Source organism: Brachyistius frenatus, unplaced genomic scaffold (genome assembly GCF_029030835.1).
Source record: "Brachyistius frenatus isolate BFR_SWC_R1_liver_20210118 unplaced genomic scaffold, ASM2903083v1 Contig_54, whole genome shotgun sequence".
In the NCBI taxonomy this organism is placed as follows: Eukaryota; Metazoa; Chordata; class Actinopteri; family Embiotocidae; genus Brachyistius; species Brachyistius frenatus.
Window position 1 is genome coordinate 597,788 of NW_027210653.1, and position 14,293 is coordinate 612,080.

Below are 14,293 nucleotides of genomic sequence, written 5' to 3' on the forward strand. Positions count from 1 at the left end.
GTATCCCAAACAACACACACACAGCAAAGTTTATTTTCCTTAACTTGCATTATAGCCAGTCATACTTTCCCAGAATCGCATATTTATATTGTTCTTATTTATTTTACGGACTGATATTTGAAATAACTGGGTGACACGGTGAAATAAGGTAATAAAATAAAGCTTTGTCAGTCTACTGCAAACCATATAGAGCTGTGCCGTGTAGACTACTGGATACATTGCTCTATGAAATTAAGTGCTGCTGCTAAATAATGAAGCAAATCTGACAGAATCGTCAAATTATTAAAGAGGGGAGAAAGTTAAATTGGTTTGCAAAGAATTTCAATAGCACTCGGTTGGATTTTATTCAATTTACCTGTGCTTCATAAATGTCAGTGTATCTCCAAATGTATTACAAGTCAGGGAGAAATCAAATATATCCAGCTCAAGAACGCTACCCAATGGCCTTTAAATTGTTCCAAATGAATTGGAAAAGTAATACTTTCATGGAGAAGAAGTGTGTGTGTGGAGGGGGGGGGGAGGGGGGTGGCAGTACAATTATAAAGGCCACAGGAGTTCAAAAGCCTTAATGCAATGACTTGTGCACAAGCTCCACACCATTTCCAGGTGTTCAATTATTCTAACCGTGGACAACATCCGGAGGGTCGTGCCATGTTCTAATTCCTAATTAACTGCGCAGAACAGAGATCATGGTTCGGCAGTGACCCTGACCGGCGGACGGGGCCGCGTGGCGTCTCAGGGCATTGCTCTTATTCAAGTTTGTAGCCGCTCACGTCCTCCTTTCAACACGCTGGAATTGTACCGCGTGTCATGGAATCGCAAGAACTGGGTCACGCTTTGAGATTGACAACCCAAAAGGCCGCTGGAGGCTGTGTGTTTCCAAGACACAGCGCAATTGCAAACACCTGTGGATTCAAGGGGAACCGCTGTGAAAGATCCCTGTGGGATTCAGTTTATTTTGAACACGCCATTTATCAGTCAACCGGGAATAAAGAAGGGGGCAAACACAACAAATGAATAATCCCTGACGTGGTGGCTAATCTCGGCGAAAGCCGCGTACCTATCAGTGGCATGTTTTTACACGGCCTCTGAGATTAGTCATGTGAATGCGGGCCGTGCACATGCATACTGGGGCATTACCGGCACTCGTAGGGAATACAAAAGAGGCCGTGGTGACTAAATGTCTATGTTTGCTTTGGAGAGATCAGCCGTGCCCTCCGTGTTACAACACGGGCCACCTGCAGTCTGGGAAATAGGTTTCAAGGGGGGAATTAGAGGATTCTGAGGAATGAACAAGACAGACATGAGTAACCCGGCCCAATATACTACTTATCTACAAGCTTATGTTTCACAAAGGAGGCAGATAAGCTAATACATGCCAGGGCAACGAGGGAGCGGAGAAAGGAGGAGAAATTTGGCAGGCGGGAGGGGAGCGAGGGGGTTGAAGAAAACATACCCAGGTCAAGATCTACAGGAGAGCGGTCAGTCGCGACAAAGGCCGGATGCTTTGAATCACCGCGGAACAGTTAACCATTGACTAGGGGGACTCGTAGCAAGGGATCCATGTCGTTCACGGTTCTTCTGTTCCAGAGACCATGAAAACAAAGCATAAAGCCATTATTAAGGCCTCTACCCGCCCCGGGCAGTGAATGCAACACTAATCAATGAGAAAGAAAGGTATTGTGGTGGTCTGTCTTAGAGGACAGGTGATACGTTGGTGTGTGTGTTCGTCTGTGTGTCCGCGGATGGATAAGATTATCCCGTCTATTAGCGTTTGCCATCAGCTAGGTGGTCTGGATTGTAGAGACGAGCATCATGTTGCAATTATTAATCTGTGACAGAGAAGGAAGGACACGAGGACTCAAACGCAACTCACATTCTGTCACTGTAGGGTTAGAGAATTACGAACTTTGACTTGAGCCTGAATTGTATATTTACTGCGAGCATGTAAAAGGCTTTTGGAAGTTGTGCAACAGAATACATGAGACTACATTTTATATCTATACTCATATCTGTACTGAAGTTTAAGTTCCTGTGTGCACATTTTTTTTTGCAGATTGTAAATATTGTTAAATTATTCTGATTGCATTGCTTGTAAAAACAAAGAAAAAAAAAATCCCAGTGAAAACTACTGCTCTAAAGGTTTTGTTTTAGCAAATTCATTGTCAGTACGTGCTGTTTCTTATAGGCTAAAAGACATATCCTAAGTCCAACATGGGGTCAACACTTTTGTATCTGTGACAGTCTCGGAAACACGGATTCAGACTGTCCCGAAGGAACCGATTGCGTCAACTTGCAGGGCGAAGCTTTTAAATATCATTGAGATGCCAGCTGGAGCTGAAGGTGAGGACACGGAGACGTGGACTATTTCCTTATTCAAAGATCTGTATGTACTGAATGAAAACAAAGGTTTCGAGTTACATTCGGTTCACTTTAAGGCGTTACGTTTTGAAAAAAATGTAATTCTGATGAGCGGAGATGAGTTTTTAAGGGTTTATTAAATGCCAGGAGAATGACTTCCCCATGTTCCCACACTGGTTGGCGTTGTCCGCTGAGTGAAAAAAAATGCACCGAGTTCACCACAACTCTGTTTGAGCACTTCACAATAATCCACAAGTGACAAAATTGAACTTCAATTGTCAAGTACCACAATTCCCTCCCCGGTGTATATTACGCAATTATCCACAGTGCCAGGGAATAAATCCCATTGACTTGATTCCTATTTAATTATTCTACTTGAAAATCCTTCCTGCTCTCTTTCTCTCTCTCTCTCTCTCTCTCTCTCTCTCTCTCTCTCTCTCTCTCTCTGTACCTGCGAAAAGAAAAAAAAAAAAAAAGGAAATCACTTTATCCTTAAAAAAAAAAAAAAATCTCTACCTATTTGAGAACTGCATTCCTCCCAGCTTGTCAGTTTCTATTCAGGAGAACCCACCTTCAGCACTTATTTTATTTGAACCTGAGAAAATGTGGCACACAACACAATGGGATTTCAGTGAGGTAAAAAAATTACCTAAATACAGTGTGACAGTGGAGGTTGATTCATTCTGGAGAAAACATTGCCTGTTGAGAGGAAAAGTGTTGACAGAGTAGCAAGAGACAGTAAAATGGAAGCAGGAATAATGAGAGAGACATCGAGAGGGGAAGCTTACCGTTTCCATCACCAAACAAAACACTACATATTTCTGTGAAAGACGGAGTGTTAAGTTAGGCTACTCCGCACACTGTCAATAGCGACGTTCATCATCGGGGCCGGCCACAGTCTATATATTGATTAAACCATCCATCACTTAAACTCTACAAGACATTATTTCTAATTAAAAAGTAAGTCATAAATTGTGTCCTTCATTGCCAGGCTGGGGCCGTAAATAAAATTCAAGGGAGGGCGGAAACAGATTGCAGCCCCAATCCGCCGGTTTAGAGCCGCCGTAAAAAGGACAGACGAGTGGAATGGCACCTTTGGGATCCTCGCGCGTCGCCTCCGGTGGCTAACAGGAGAGGGGGGGGGCGCGCCGCTTCACTCCAGATAAACAGATGCAAATCAATAATTTCTCCGGCTGTGTTTTTATAAGTCGGGGGCTTCCCATTCGATGGGGGCTGTGGCGCAGACGACGACGCGCACGGAGGACAAATATGTAAATTCCATTTTCATAAACCACTTGGGGAATATGTAAAAAAGGAACAACGTTGGGTGTACTTGAAGATGATGTATAATCATAAGAGGTCATGAAAGTGTATGGAATTGGGTTGGCTCGGAGGCTGGCGGCGACAACGAGCTCGAGCTAAAAAAAAATCTGTCCGTGTCTTCATTTTCTTCTGCTAAACAACAATTTTGCTGCCAAATGTGCAGTCGCAGGGCATTATTTAGTGACGATGCAATTAGTACACCTGCACCGCAGCCAAGGCTCTTGGTTTTGGACAGGCAAACACAGGCTGCGCCCTCAGTCATGTAGCAGAGGACACTTCACATTTGACAACTTCTGATTACCTCAGCGTGCACGCCGACTGTCAGGCGGTGAACTCCCCTGACAGTCTGTCGCGGAGTGGCAGAGTGTTGGTTATTTTCTGACGGGCGCGGAGGGATGTCTGATTTCACGGGTACTAGCCAAAGGGAGGCCGGAAATGGAGGGAATTGGGGGAAGAAAACGAAGTAAAGGCATGTCATCGGCTCCTCGGCGTCCACTGCCAGCAAAAGGAAAGTGTGTGCAATCATTATTCATCTGTCTCCCTGTCCTGATTTTTGTATTTTATTTATTTTTTTCTCGTTCCATACCTGCCAAAGCGGGAGGAGCCCTGACCACACAAGCGCTTCCTGACTGTGACTCGATAGTGACGGAAATGGAATCATATTTGGTTAACTGATAGCCAGACAGGGTCCCTGCCAAAGTGAGAGACGTGGTCTCGGGGAGAGACGAGAACGGGAGAATCGCCCTCCGGGGGGAAGCGAGAACTAATGAGTGAGCTAAAAAGGACAAGATGGAGTGATCCTCTATAAAAAGACCAGCAGTAATCTCTTCCTCTCCTCTCCCCTTAATGTCCTAAGAGATCTTGGCTCCTCTGTAAAGCCTGCTGCCTCCGCACATCAAACAGAGCTGATTAGACCTGCACACCTTGCTGGAGCTGAAGCCTTTGGACAGGGTGCAGCGGAAGTTCAGGGAGGAAAACGCTCAAGTTTGTTGCCACCTCTCGCAATTAGAAAAATCTGAGCAGCTTCCTCCCAATCAGCGAATACCGATTGTAATTACCATATTTCTGAACACATTTCCTTGAAGTCCGAATAATATCAGTGTCTTTCAAACAATAAGGGCCATTGTGGCTTTGCATTGACTTCAGGCGAGACCCCAGAGGTGCGAGCGGTGCTCGAATATCATCGCCCTCGACAGATCGTCCTGTTCTTCTACGTTAATGTAAACGGCCACAGCGAGGAGGAGGAGGAGGAGGAGGAAGAGTGGTGGGACTGATAGATGGCCGCGGTGGGAGGAGAAGGAGAGGAAGACTCGGGCACAAGATGATGGAGAGAAACCACTGAGCTGCGGTGTGAGTTTCGCTGTCAAGGGTGTTGTTTTATTAAGACACCAAAACTGTCAGGGCAGGTATCAGGAGAGCAGCCGGGCACACGACAAGACACTTTCGCTAACATCCCAGTGACCTCTTCCCACACAGAAATAGCTGCGTCCAAATTTACCGGTCCCTCTGTCAGACCCGGAGGGGGTGGAAGGGGTGGAGGGGGGCACCGGTGTTGAAGAGACCTCGACCAATCAAGACAAGTGAAACGTTCACCTGGGACAGCCCGTGGGACTCAGGAGGTGGGTTGTGACAAGGCAATAACAATGTGGGCTCGAGTGTGGGAGAGACAGACCGGGAGGGAGGGAGGGAGGGAGAAAACTAAGTTGTTACAAAAGTGTGCTTCTTTTTTTTTTTTTTTTTTTTCAAGCGACGGCTTGCTCGTATTGGCAAGAGAGTGGAAAACGGACAGATCGGGCGTGTTCACAAAATGACAGAAGCTTGTTTTAACCTGTGCAAAAATCCAAATGTGAAAACAACACCGTTGTTTTTAGGTGGATTCTGCTGATCGACGGATGTTTATTTAGCTGAGCAGTGACTTGTGTCACTTTTTGAGTTCGAGTCACCAACCAGCGGGGGCGACCCCTGCTAAAAAAAAAAAAAAACCAACATTATATAACCAACACGCATATAATTAGTAAGCTGAGCTAAGCTAACCAGCTGCGGCTTCATTTTTTTTTTTTTTTTGTTAGGACAGACGCGAGAGTGGTATCAATCCTGTCTTGTAACGCTTGGATAAAAAAATTTAAAAAAGCAAATAGGGCTATTTTCCCCCCAAATGTCGCGCTATTACTTTTACGTCTTTTGTTTTCTTAATCAAATGTAGCTCAACTGTTGATTTTTTTACAGCTCTGTCCAAATGTGAAAACCCTCTTGACGCCGTATTTAAATAAATAAATCATGCTTTTCATCACGATAATGTTGTCCCGGGCGGCGGCCGAGGACGACAGGAATATTGTATTGGGAGAGGTGCACACGTACGTGCGCGTACAGTACGCTGTACGTGGACAAATGCCAGCTTACGTAGACACTGAGACACGCTGCATGAATATGTCTCCTGCAGACATAAACGACATAGGTGACTCATTAAAGCTGCAGCTGCTTTAAATTCAGAGCAAAACAAACTCCTTACAAAAGAAAACAAGTGTGCCCGTCTGAAGTGCCGTTGTGTACGTCCACCTTTGTTTTACTGAAAAAGAAGGGGAACTTGTACAAATGGCAAGGTCGATGCTTTTATGATACCAAGAGCATGTGAAAAAAAATGTATGAATTTTTCCAACGTTAAAGTCAATGATAATCAGACGATTCGGAAAATGCGGCGCGTGAACCGTGTGGAGATGAACAAGAGACATTTTCATGCAGCTGCTGCAGCAGCGTCCTCACATCACATCACAGACCAAACGGCCACGAAGCGGATGCACCTCCAGCAGGTCGCCGTTGTCTAGACAACAGCAATTTGCACAGAGGGTCAACAAATCCGTCATTATCGGCCGCGCGAAACACGAAGCAATGTGTGCCTCTGAAATAATTCGGTCATTTAGAGGGTTGCGACGCCCTGACTGGTATCCGCGACGCCGGCCCGCTCCGGGCCCGGCCGCAGTTGCCCCAGGTAACAGGACGCAGCAACAAAGACGTGCAAAGTCAACTACCTCTGGACACGATTCAAATTCGAGAACACTGCTGACATCGGCCAAAAAGCACTTCACTCCCTTTCCATTCAAATGGGCCTGCTTTGCATCGTTTCGAGAAGTCCGGGCAGGATCACGCTATAAAAACAAATGGCAGGGCTTTAAGATAACAGAACCAAAACTTGGCAGGGCTAATGTCATCACAGGAGATTATGGTCGAGCTAACTTGAATGGCTGATGCTATGGGAAACCATGATGGGTATGCAAAGCACTGCACACCCGAGGCTCGTACCACCTGACAAAGCAACAAAGAAGCTTTGTAGTTGACCAGGTCTCTCCATATTCAGAAAATAAGTCCCTGCCCGAATTATATTCCAAGTCAATTTCAGGAATCCTCTTCAGGTGTAATTTGTAGAATAAGTACACAATACCGTGTAAATTAAATAATCATTTTTACACTCTTTCACCCAAAAAGTGAACCCCCTGAAGTAAATTCGACATCATTTGAAATGACCACATATTAGGCAAAAGAAAGTACATCAAATGGAGGTCCTAATTCCACGTCGCAGTGCATTAGGACTTTTATCATTAAAGCGAGCGCAGGCTTTTAATTCATTTGACATCTTTCAGGGCCAATACAGTATCTGATTTCTGAGGAGCACCAGTGCACGGTCGCACAGCATGACATCTGAAGCAAAGCAGCGGGTTGCAGGACAAGTCACTGAAATGTGTTTTTTTCTGCACAGAACAGAGATCAGGGCTATTATGCCCGCACCAGATTCTCCCTTCATATCCGAGAAGTGCGAGCCAGCACAACAACACCCCGCTGCTCTCAATGTTATTCAAATGACAGCGGCAATTCTATTTTCACCTTGCAACTAATGGGACCATTACTCCCTATGTCAGCAACATTTGCCGTCCTTTCCTTTGTCCCGGATTCGCTCGCAAATGGATTCGAAAAAATGGGATTATCCTGAAATGAGTGAGCAGTTGCAGGGATTGAGCGCCAATTCAGCTCCCGATTATTCTCCTCTGAAAACTCCCGACCCTGGATCTCTCACGAAGAAGCCGCGCGGAGAATATGAGGCCCGGATGGTCTTATCAAAAGGGTGACGTGGCACATTCTCCCGCCGCGTTGCTTTCTATTTCTTCATCCTGTTGAAAACAGTGTCTCAAAATAATGTAAAAAAAAAAAAAAACCATCAACGGGGGCCCAAAAAGAAATGTAAACAGCGTACGAGCGGAAAAAAAAAAAAAGACCAAAAAAAAATGCAGTGCCGCAAGGAAGTTGTTAGAAAAAGAGGAAAGGAGGGGCGGCTGCATCTGCAGTCAGATGAAGGGGAAACTGGGTAGATGGATGTAGCAGTATGTTTGTGTGTGTAGGTGTGTGCATCCGAGTGAGTGAGTGAGTGAGTGAGGAGGAGGAGGACGAAGAGGAGGGAGAGGAGGGAGGGGGGGACGTCGGCAGGCCAACCTATCATCCACTGAGCCCACCAGTAAACTCTGGAGGGCAAACAATCTCCCTAATTGAATTCAATCTAGACTCACTACGGGAGGCACTGAGGCTAGTGGCTCTATTCAGTATGGAGAGGCTTGCTGGAGGTGGCGGTGGACGGGAAGTGTGTGTGTGTGTGTGTGTGTGTGTGTGTGTGTGTGTGTGTGTGTGTGTGTGTGTGTGTGTGTGTGTGTGTGTGTGTGTGTGTGTGTGTGTGTGTGTGTGTGTGTGTGTGACGGCAGGATGAAGACTGGGTGGGAGGGGGGGGGCTGCTTTGGCTGGCGTGAGGAGCGAGCGAGGGAAAAGGGTTGGAAAGCACAAGAAGCAGAGAGAAAAACACCGAGGTTGCAGAAGACAACGATACAGACAGACAGACAGACAGACAGACAGACAGACGAGGAGAGGAAGGCCGAGCTCGGTGAGAAGGTTCTGGGTGCTGAAGGGGGGGGGGGGGGGCGGTGCAGACTCCAGGCGTGGAGAAATGGAAGCCAGCTGCGCTTTTTCCACGATTACACCGAAAACATCATTTACATCAGGGAATGGAATCCAAACACACTCTGCAGGTACATACGGTTCCCGACCAAAGAAGAAGCCCCCCCCCCCCCTCCCGTCGCTGGTGGCAGAAATTCAAGGCTTTTCGCTGGTGTCTCACCGATTTGCATACGAAGTCGAGCACCTATCGTGAATCAACTTTCACAAACACACAATGAACAAGCCCGATTGGCACACACGAGTGATCTTCATCGCTGCGTTGGGGGGTTTGGAACGTCTTGCATATGCCTTGGACCTATCGGGTACTCGTGAGACATTTTCAGGTCCGTCCGTCAGGCTGGATGCCGTCAGAAATGGTGATAAGAGGGTACAATACCTTGGCGCGAGAGGGAGAGCGCTTCTCGAAGTGTTGCCGCTTTACAAATCCCGCGTATCACGTTCCAGATAATGAAAGCATGTTCTGTCCTGGAAGAAAAACCAGAGAAGAAACAGGTTAGGAAACTGAGCGGGATGTTTTTTGCTTTTGCTTTTCTTTTTCTTTTTTTTCGCATCAGTAAAACTCGGCAACATTTCTTCTTTCAAAATAGGTGACAGGGGACGTAATTAAAAAGCGCGAGGAACCTTTAAAGTCTGCCAACATGACTCTAAGTCACCCTGAGCACATCTACTGTCTGACACAGATTTACTTGGAAGAACTGAAAGAAAAACACAACTACTGGAAATAATGACTTCTCGTTGTCAGAAGTGTTACTTTCCTGCAGTCACGTCACACACACAAACTCTTTATTTTGCTCTCTTCTGGGTCAACCATTACTAAGTGGCATCTTCATAAATTTTTCAGCAGTTGTCTGGTTCCAACACGGGTGCTAGAGCCCGATTGCCGCTGTATGAAGTGCTATTCAGGTCACATCAGCTTTTAATGGCTGATTTATTAGGGCCCAACAGGGGCTTGGTGATGGGGCTGCAGGACAAAGAGCCTGTTTTAAACTGCATTAACACTCTGCAGTAAATATCCCATACAACATTAGCATTTTGATGACTGCCTCCCCCAGTCACCTTTCGCGCCGTCTCGTTTTCCCCTCGCGCACATTTTGCTCTCCTCCTCATGCCTCTTAGCCTTTGTATCAATCCATCTTTTGAACGCGCCACTTTCTCTGTTTCGGCCATCACTAATTATACTTTACACTCAACACATTCAATATGTACCTTTGCTGGGCTGGTAACAATGTGAACTTGTAGTTAAGTGTAATTATTACTGAATTAATGAGGTACATTTAAATTGTATTCAATGACACTGAAAAGAGTTTCTTCTTTAACCTCATTGCTAAAAAAAAAAAAAAACACCAAAAAAAACGTGAACTTCCTTTCTTTGTTATTGTGATGCAAACTATCTTATATATGATTTATAATTAAACCTCGCATGCAATCATAAAACTGATGAGCACCAAAGCTTTTGTAATTGGGGTGTCTATAGTAGGTTATGGTCCTGAATAATAAGATAAAGATAAAAAAAAAAGGATTAATCAGTAGTGCTGTGTTTACAATGCAAATTAGGTAGATATTAGTTTAGACAGAGTTAAAAGGGCTTTTTTTTTTTACTCTGACGTGTTTTGATTGTCCATCACATGTCAACACGCTTCTTAAAAGCACCGGCGCGTGATTTAAAAATAAAAGAGAAACCACTCACAAACAAAAGTGACAAAAATACATCATTTCTTCGAAGCTGTCATTAGATTTGAAACTCTGCATGCGTCACTGATCAAAAACATGCTCGGTAAAATAGTTCCTTTTGCTTTTTTTTTTTTTTTTTTCAAATTCTCCAGACATGCTACAAAAGACAAGGAAAAAAAAAAAAAAAAAGTAATTATATTACCAAATATCCGAAAATCATCTGGGCACAATGGCCGATTGATCTTTGCTTTGGAACAAGTGCCGAGGCTGTGCTTCATCAAATCTGGTGTTCATTATGTTTGATCAAATTGGAGACTTTGGCTGAGAGAGCAGATGCTACAGGTCAATTCAGCTGAACCGCTGAAACTAGTTTGGTCAACAGAGCATCTGCCAGTCATTTAGCAGGCCTGGAAGTTTTTGGAAAGGAACACAATCGCACCATATTGCAACAATCTCGACCACAAACTGTTGTATGAAAAGGACAGACCCAGTTCAGAGGCAAGAAAAAAAAAAAAAAAAAAAAAAAGATATTCCGGGCAGTATAATGGGCCACGGTCGGCTTTTATCGTGTGCTTTCACTGAATCAGTTCTTTTGTTCAGACCTAATTTGCAGTAATTATAGCTATTGTGCAAATCTTGAATTTCACACATTTACCTCTTATGACACCCACTGCTCCTCTCCCTCCTCTTCCTCACTGAGCGGAGACAGTATCAGTGCCAAAATTCACTGTTCTCTTGTAATCATCGGTGTTAAAAGCACTGGCAGTAGTGAGGAACTGAAGCTTCCAAAATCTCTTCAAAAGACTTCTGAACCGGAGAAGCAGACACCAGGCAGCTCCAGGCAATCTTGTACCATCACTACGAGGATGTTCATTCCAAAGGTGGGCCGTGGCATTGAAGTGTTCGGCATGGACGACCCGACATGACAAGAGAGCTGCTCATTAATGCCAAGACGCTCATTAATGGAAGCACTCCGGGTTGCTTTCGGTTTACAATGCAACGCCGCATTACTGTAGCCGCCGTTACAGCTCAGCCGTTAGAGAGGGATCAAATGACTCTGTACAATAATGCCTTTTTGATTTGAATCGCAATTATTTTCTTTAACTTTTACAACAGGCCTGAACTGTGTTTGTGGGAGACTGTACATATAATTAAAAAAAAAGATATGACTGTACCAGTTCTCATTACAAATGTATCAATAGATCAAATTCATACACTTGAAATACGTTTGAAAATGGACGAGCTCCGCGGTAGCCATCTTACTAAAAAAAATGACGAGACGATCAGCAATGTTGATTGTGAAAAAAAAAAGTAAAGTTGCTTTTCCGTTAGTCTTTTACAGACAACAGAATTAGTTGCCCTGTTTGAACTGACATTTTAAAGTTTCGTATTAAAGCATCAGGTCAGCATGTTAAGTAAAGGCCTGCTGAAAAACACAAAACTGAGAGTGAGATTACTTTGACATCATATTAATTATTCGGATTGCAACACATTTCATCTCACCCTCTATTTCAGAAACTCAATATCTCCTTATTTATGATATTAATATTTTCCAAACGTGTGTTTTTTATTTACAAGATAGACTGAAAAGAAGAAAATATTCCTGAACAGTTCAAGACTTATTTTAAAGTAAGTTCACAGGTTCTGTATGTCAACTTTGTGTTTTCTATAACCTTGTGAACTGTTAAACATTATCTAGGTAAAAGCTTCAAATAAGCACACTGGGTTTTGGCCTCTATTCCAAAAAAAATTAATAAATAACTGGCTGCTAAGGATATGCAACCAGCTCAAACTAAAGAGATATTTTTGTTGTTGTATCTGCTAGATATCTGTAAGAGAATGACTGCATGAGCGTCAGAGGCGCTCCTTCGCTGCATGTCGCAACTCTGTGGCATTAACTCGCGCAAAATTACCCCTTTTCTTTGTCCCATTATCTACTGTACTCTGTTTTTCAGTTCCCTCGGCGAAAGGAGTGAGTTCTAAATCACAAAGTGATGAAACACAGCGTGATTATCTAGCCTTCGCTGCCATGAACTTACACCCAAATTTGATTTCCCGCCCGGGAAAGTGATTCATTGTGGTGCCAGCGTGCTGGATATCACTGCCGAGTGTGGTCATGCAGCAGCAGAGCGTATTTCTGAACGGGGCCGACTGCAACGCTGGGTGTCACGCGGCTTTTCTTCCACGCAGGCTTCGGCGTCTTTTAAAATGTTCATTTCAACCAAAAAACTGAAAGTATTGAAAACAGGCTGCGGTAGGTTTACGACGACCTGATGCGTAGGAACAACCGTTCTTTTGCATTTCTGTGCGTACATTTCACATAATGTAGCATCTGACTAGCTTTTCCTTCAAAGCACAGAAAGAGCTTGTTCGTTGTAATAAATATGTTTAAAAAAAACAAACACTTGAATGCAAGTACAATGTGTTCAATCTGAACAAGGAAAATGCAGAAAAGCACACAAAATAGTTTTGTTTTCCCCCCTCCCCACAACTACGAGCAGGTAAAAGAAAATAAGAGGAAACAAAACAAAAACAAAAAGCAGCACCGGTAAAGAACATCGGCAAGAAATAGAAACAGAAATTCAGCCTTTTCTCGCTAATTCAAATTAGTTTCAAGTCTTGTGGATTTGAATCTATCCGTGGGTATTAGTCGTATCTACAAGTGTAGCTTAATACCACAGGATGAAGCCTTCATTCGCACTTGTGGTCCAAATAAAAAAAAATGTTGCATTGATTTTTGCCACAGTAATGACACCACATCAGGAAGTAAACAAACCAAAACCGAGGCTAATAAAAAACGAGGTTCCTTTTTTACCACATGGAATGGAGAACAGCGGCCAAGGCTCTATTAAAAAGTAGATTAATTGCCTGGCGGTTTTTGCATCTTCCAACCTGCGAAGTTGCAAGTTTTACGTGCATGTCCGTCCAGACTCGTATAACGTGTGGAGGAAAGACTTTTAAAAAGGAATCCTTATAAGTGCTCACGCGCTCGGCCAATAAAGCTGACTGACGGCAGACGACGCTTCAGATGTGAATGTCGCTGAAAATAAGCTGCGAACTCCAAAACGAGGAAGCTTCGCAGACATCGTCAAACTGACAACACAAATAGATCTCCACAATCGACATGCGCCGTCTGCAGGTGGACACCCAACGCGGGTCGCCACCGACCAAACGTTCGATGCGGCCTCGATCTTCTCATCCGTTCCCGAGAACACTTTTTTGCAAAACACTGTGAGGTCACAGAGATGTCGAGCTTCGACGTTTTATCCCGTTTTGTCATTTGTGTGAAATGTAGTCAAAACCAGCACGTGGGTTTTAAGAGTTCTTGCAACGAACCCGTAGCTGGTGTATTTACATTACAGTGAAGGTAAACGGTAACAGTGAAGGGAAAATTAGGCCAAACGTAACTCGTAGGCTATTAGTGATGCTGAATCTCCAGTGAACGTTATTTGTTTTCACTCGCCGTCTGCTTCTCGGCAGCGTGCGCTGGCTTTGCAGCTGTTGGTTACCTCAGCCTCAGGCTTTATACTGTTTGAAAAAATAAAATAAAATAAAATACATCACGATGGAAAGCGCCGGGGCACGAATTTGACCTGCCGAGGAGAAACGGGGCAGGATTAATACCCCTCTTCCTGCCCGAAAATTGTGCACTATCGCTTTTTTTTTTTTTTTTTTTTTTTTTTCTCCAAATATTACATTACATTTAGCTGAGGCTTTTATCCAAAGCGACTTACAATAAGTGCATTTCAACCACATATGCATATACCACATATACTGAAATCTCTTGCCCCCGTTTATCATTGTGCGTCAAAACAGCCTGCTGTCCGGAGACAACAGCACATATGAGGGAAGCGGCGTCTGACTGATCCGAGTCGACAGTCTGCGGTGTGTCTTTATAAAAGCATTTACTGAGGCACGGCGGCGTGGCCTGCCGAAAGCTCATCAA

At 44.2% G+C, this 14,293-nt stretch overlaps 1 long non-coding RNA gene across 2 annotated transcripts in view; it reads right to left on the minus strand.

Annotated features, from left to right (window-relative positions):
* The window catches only part of LOC138624707 (uncharacterized), a 60,483-nt gene that overhangs the window by 27,235 nt on the left and 18,955 nt on the right, over window positions 1-14,293 (minus strand). For both annotated transcript variants that reach the window (XR_011311177.1, XR_011311178.1), the window contains exon 2: window positions 9,053-9,141. This is a non-coding gene — a long non-coding RNA (uncharacterized lncRNA). The remainder of the gene's footprint in view (window positions 1-9,052; window positions 9,142-14,293) is intronic.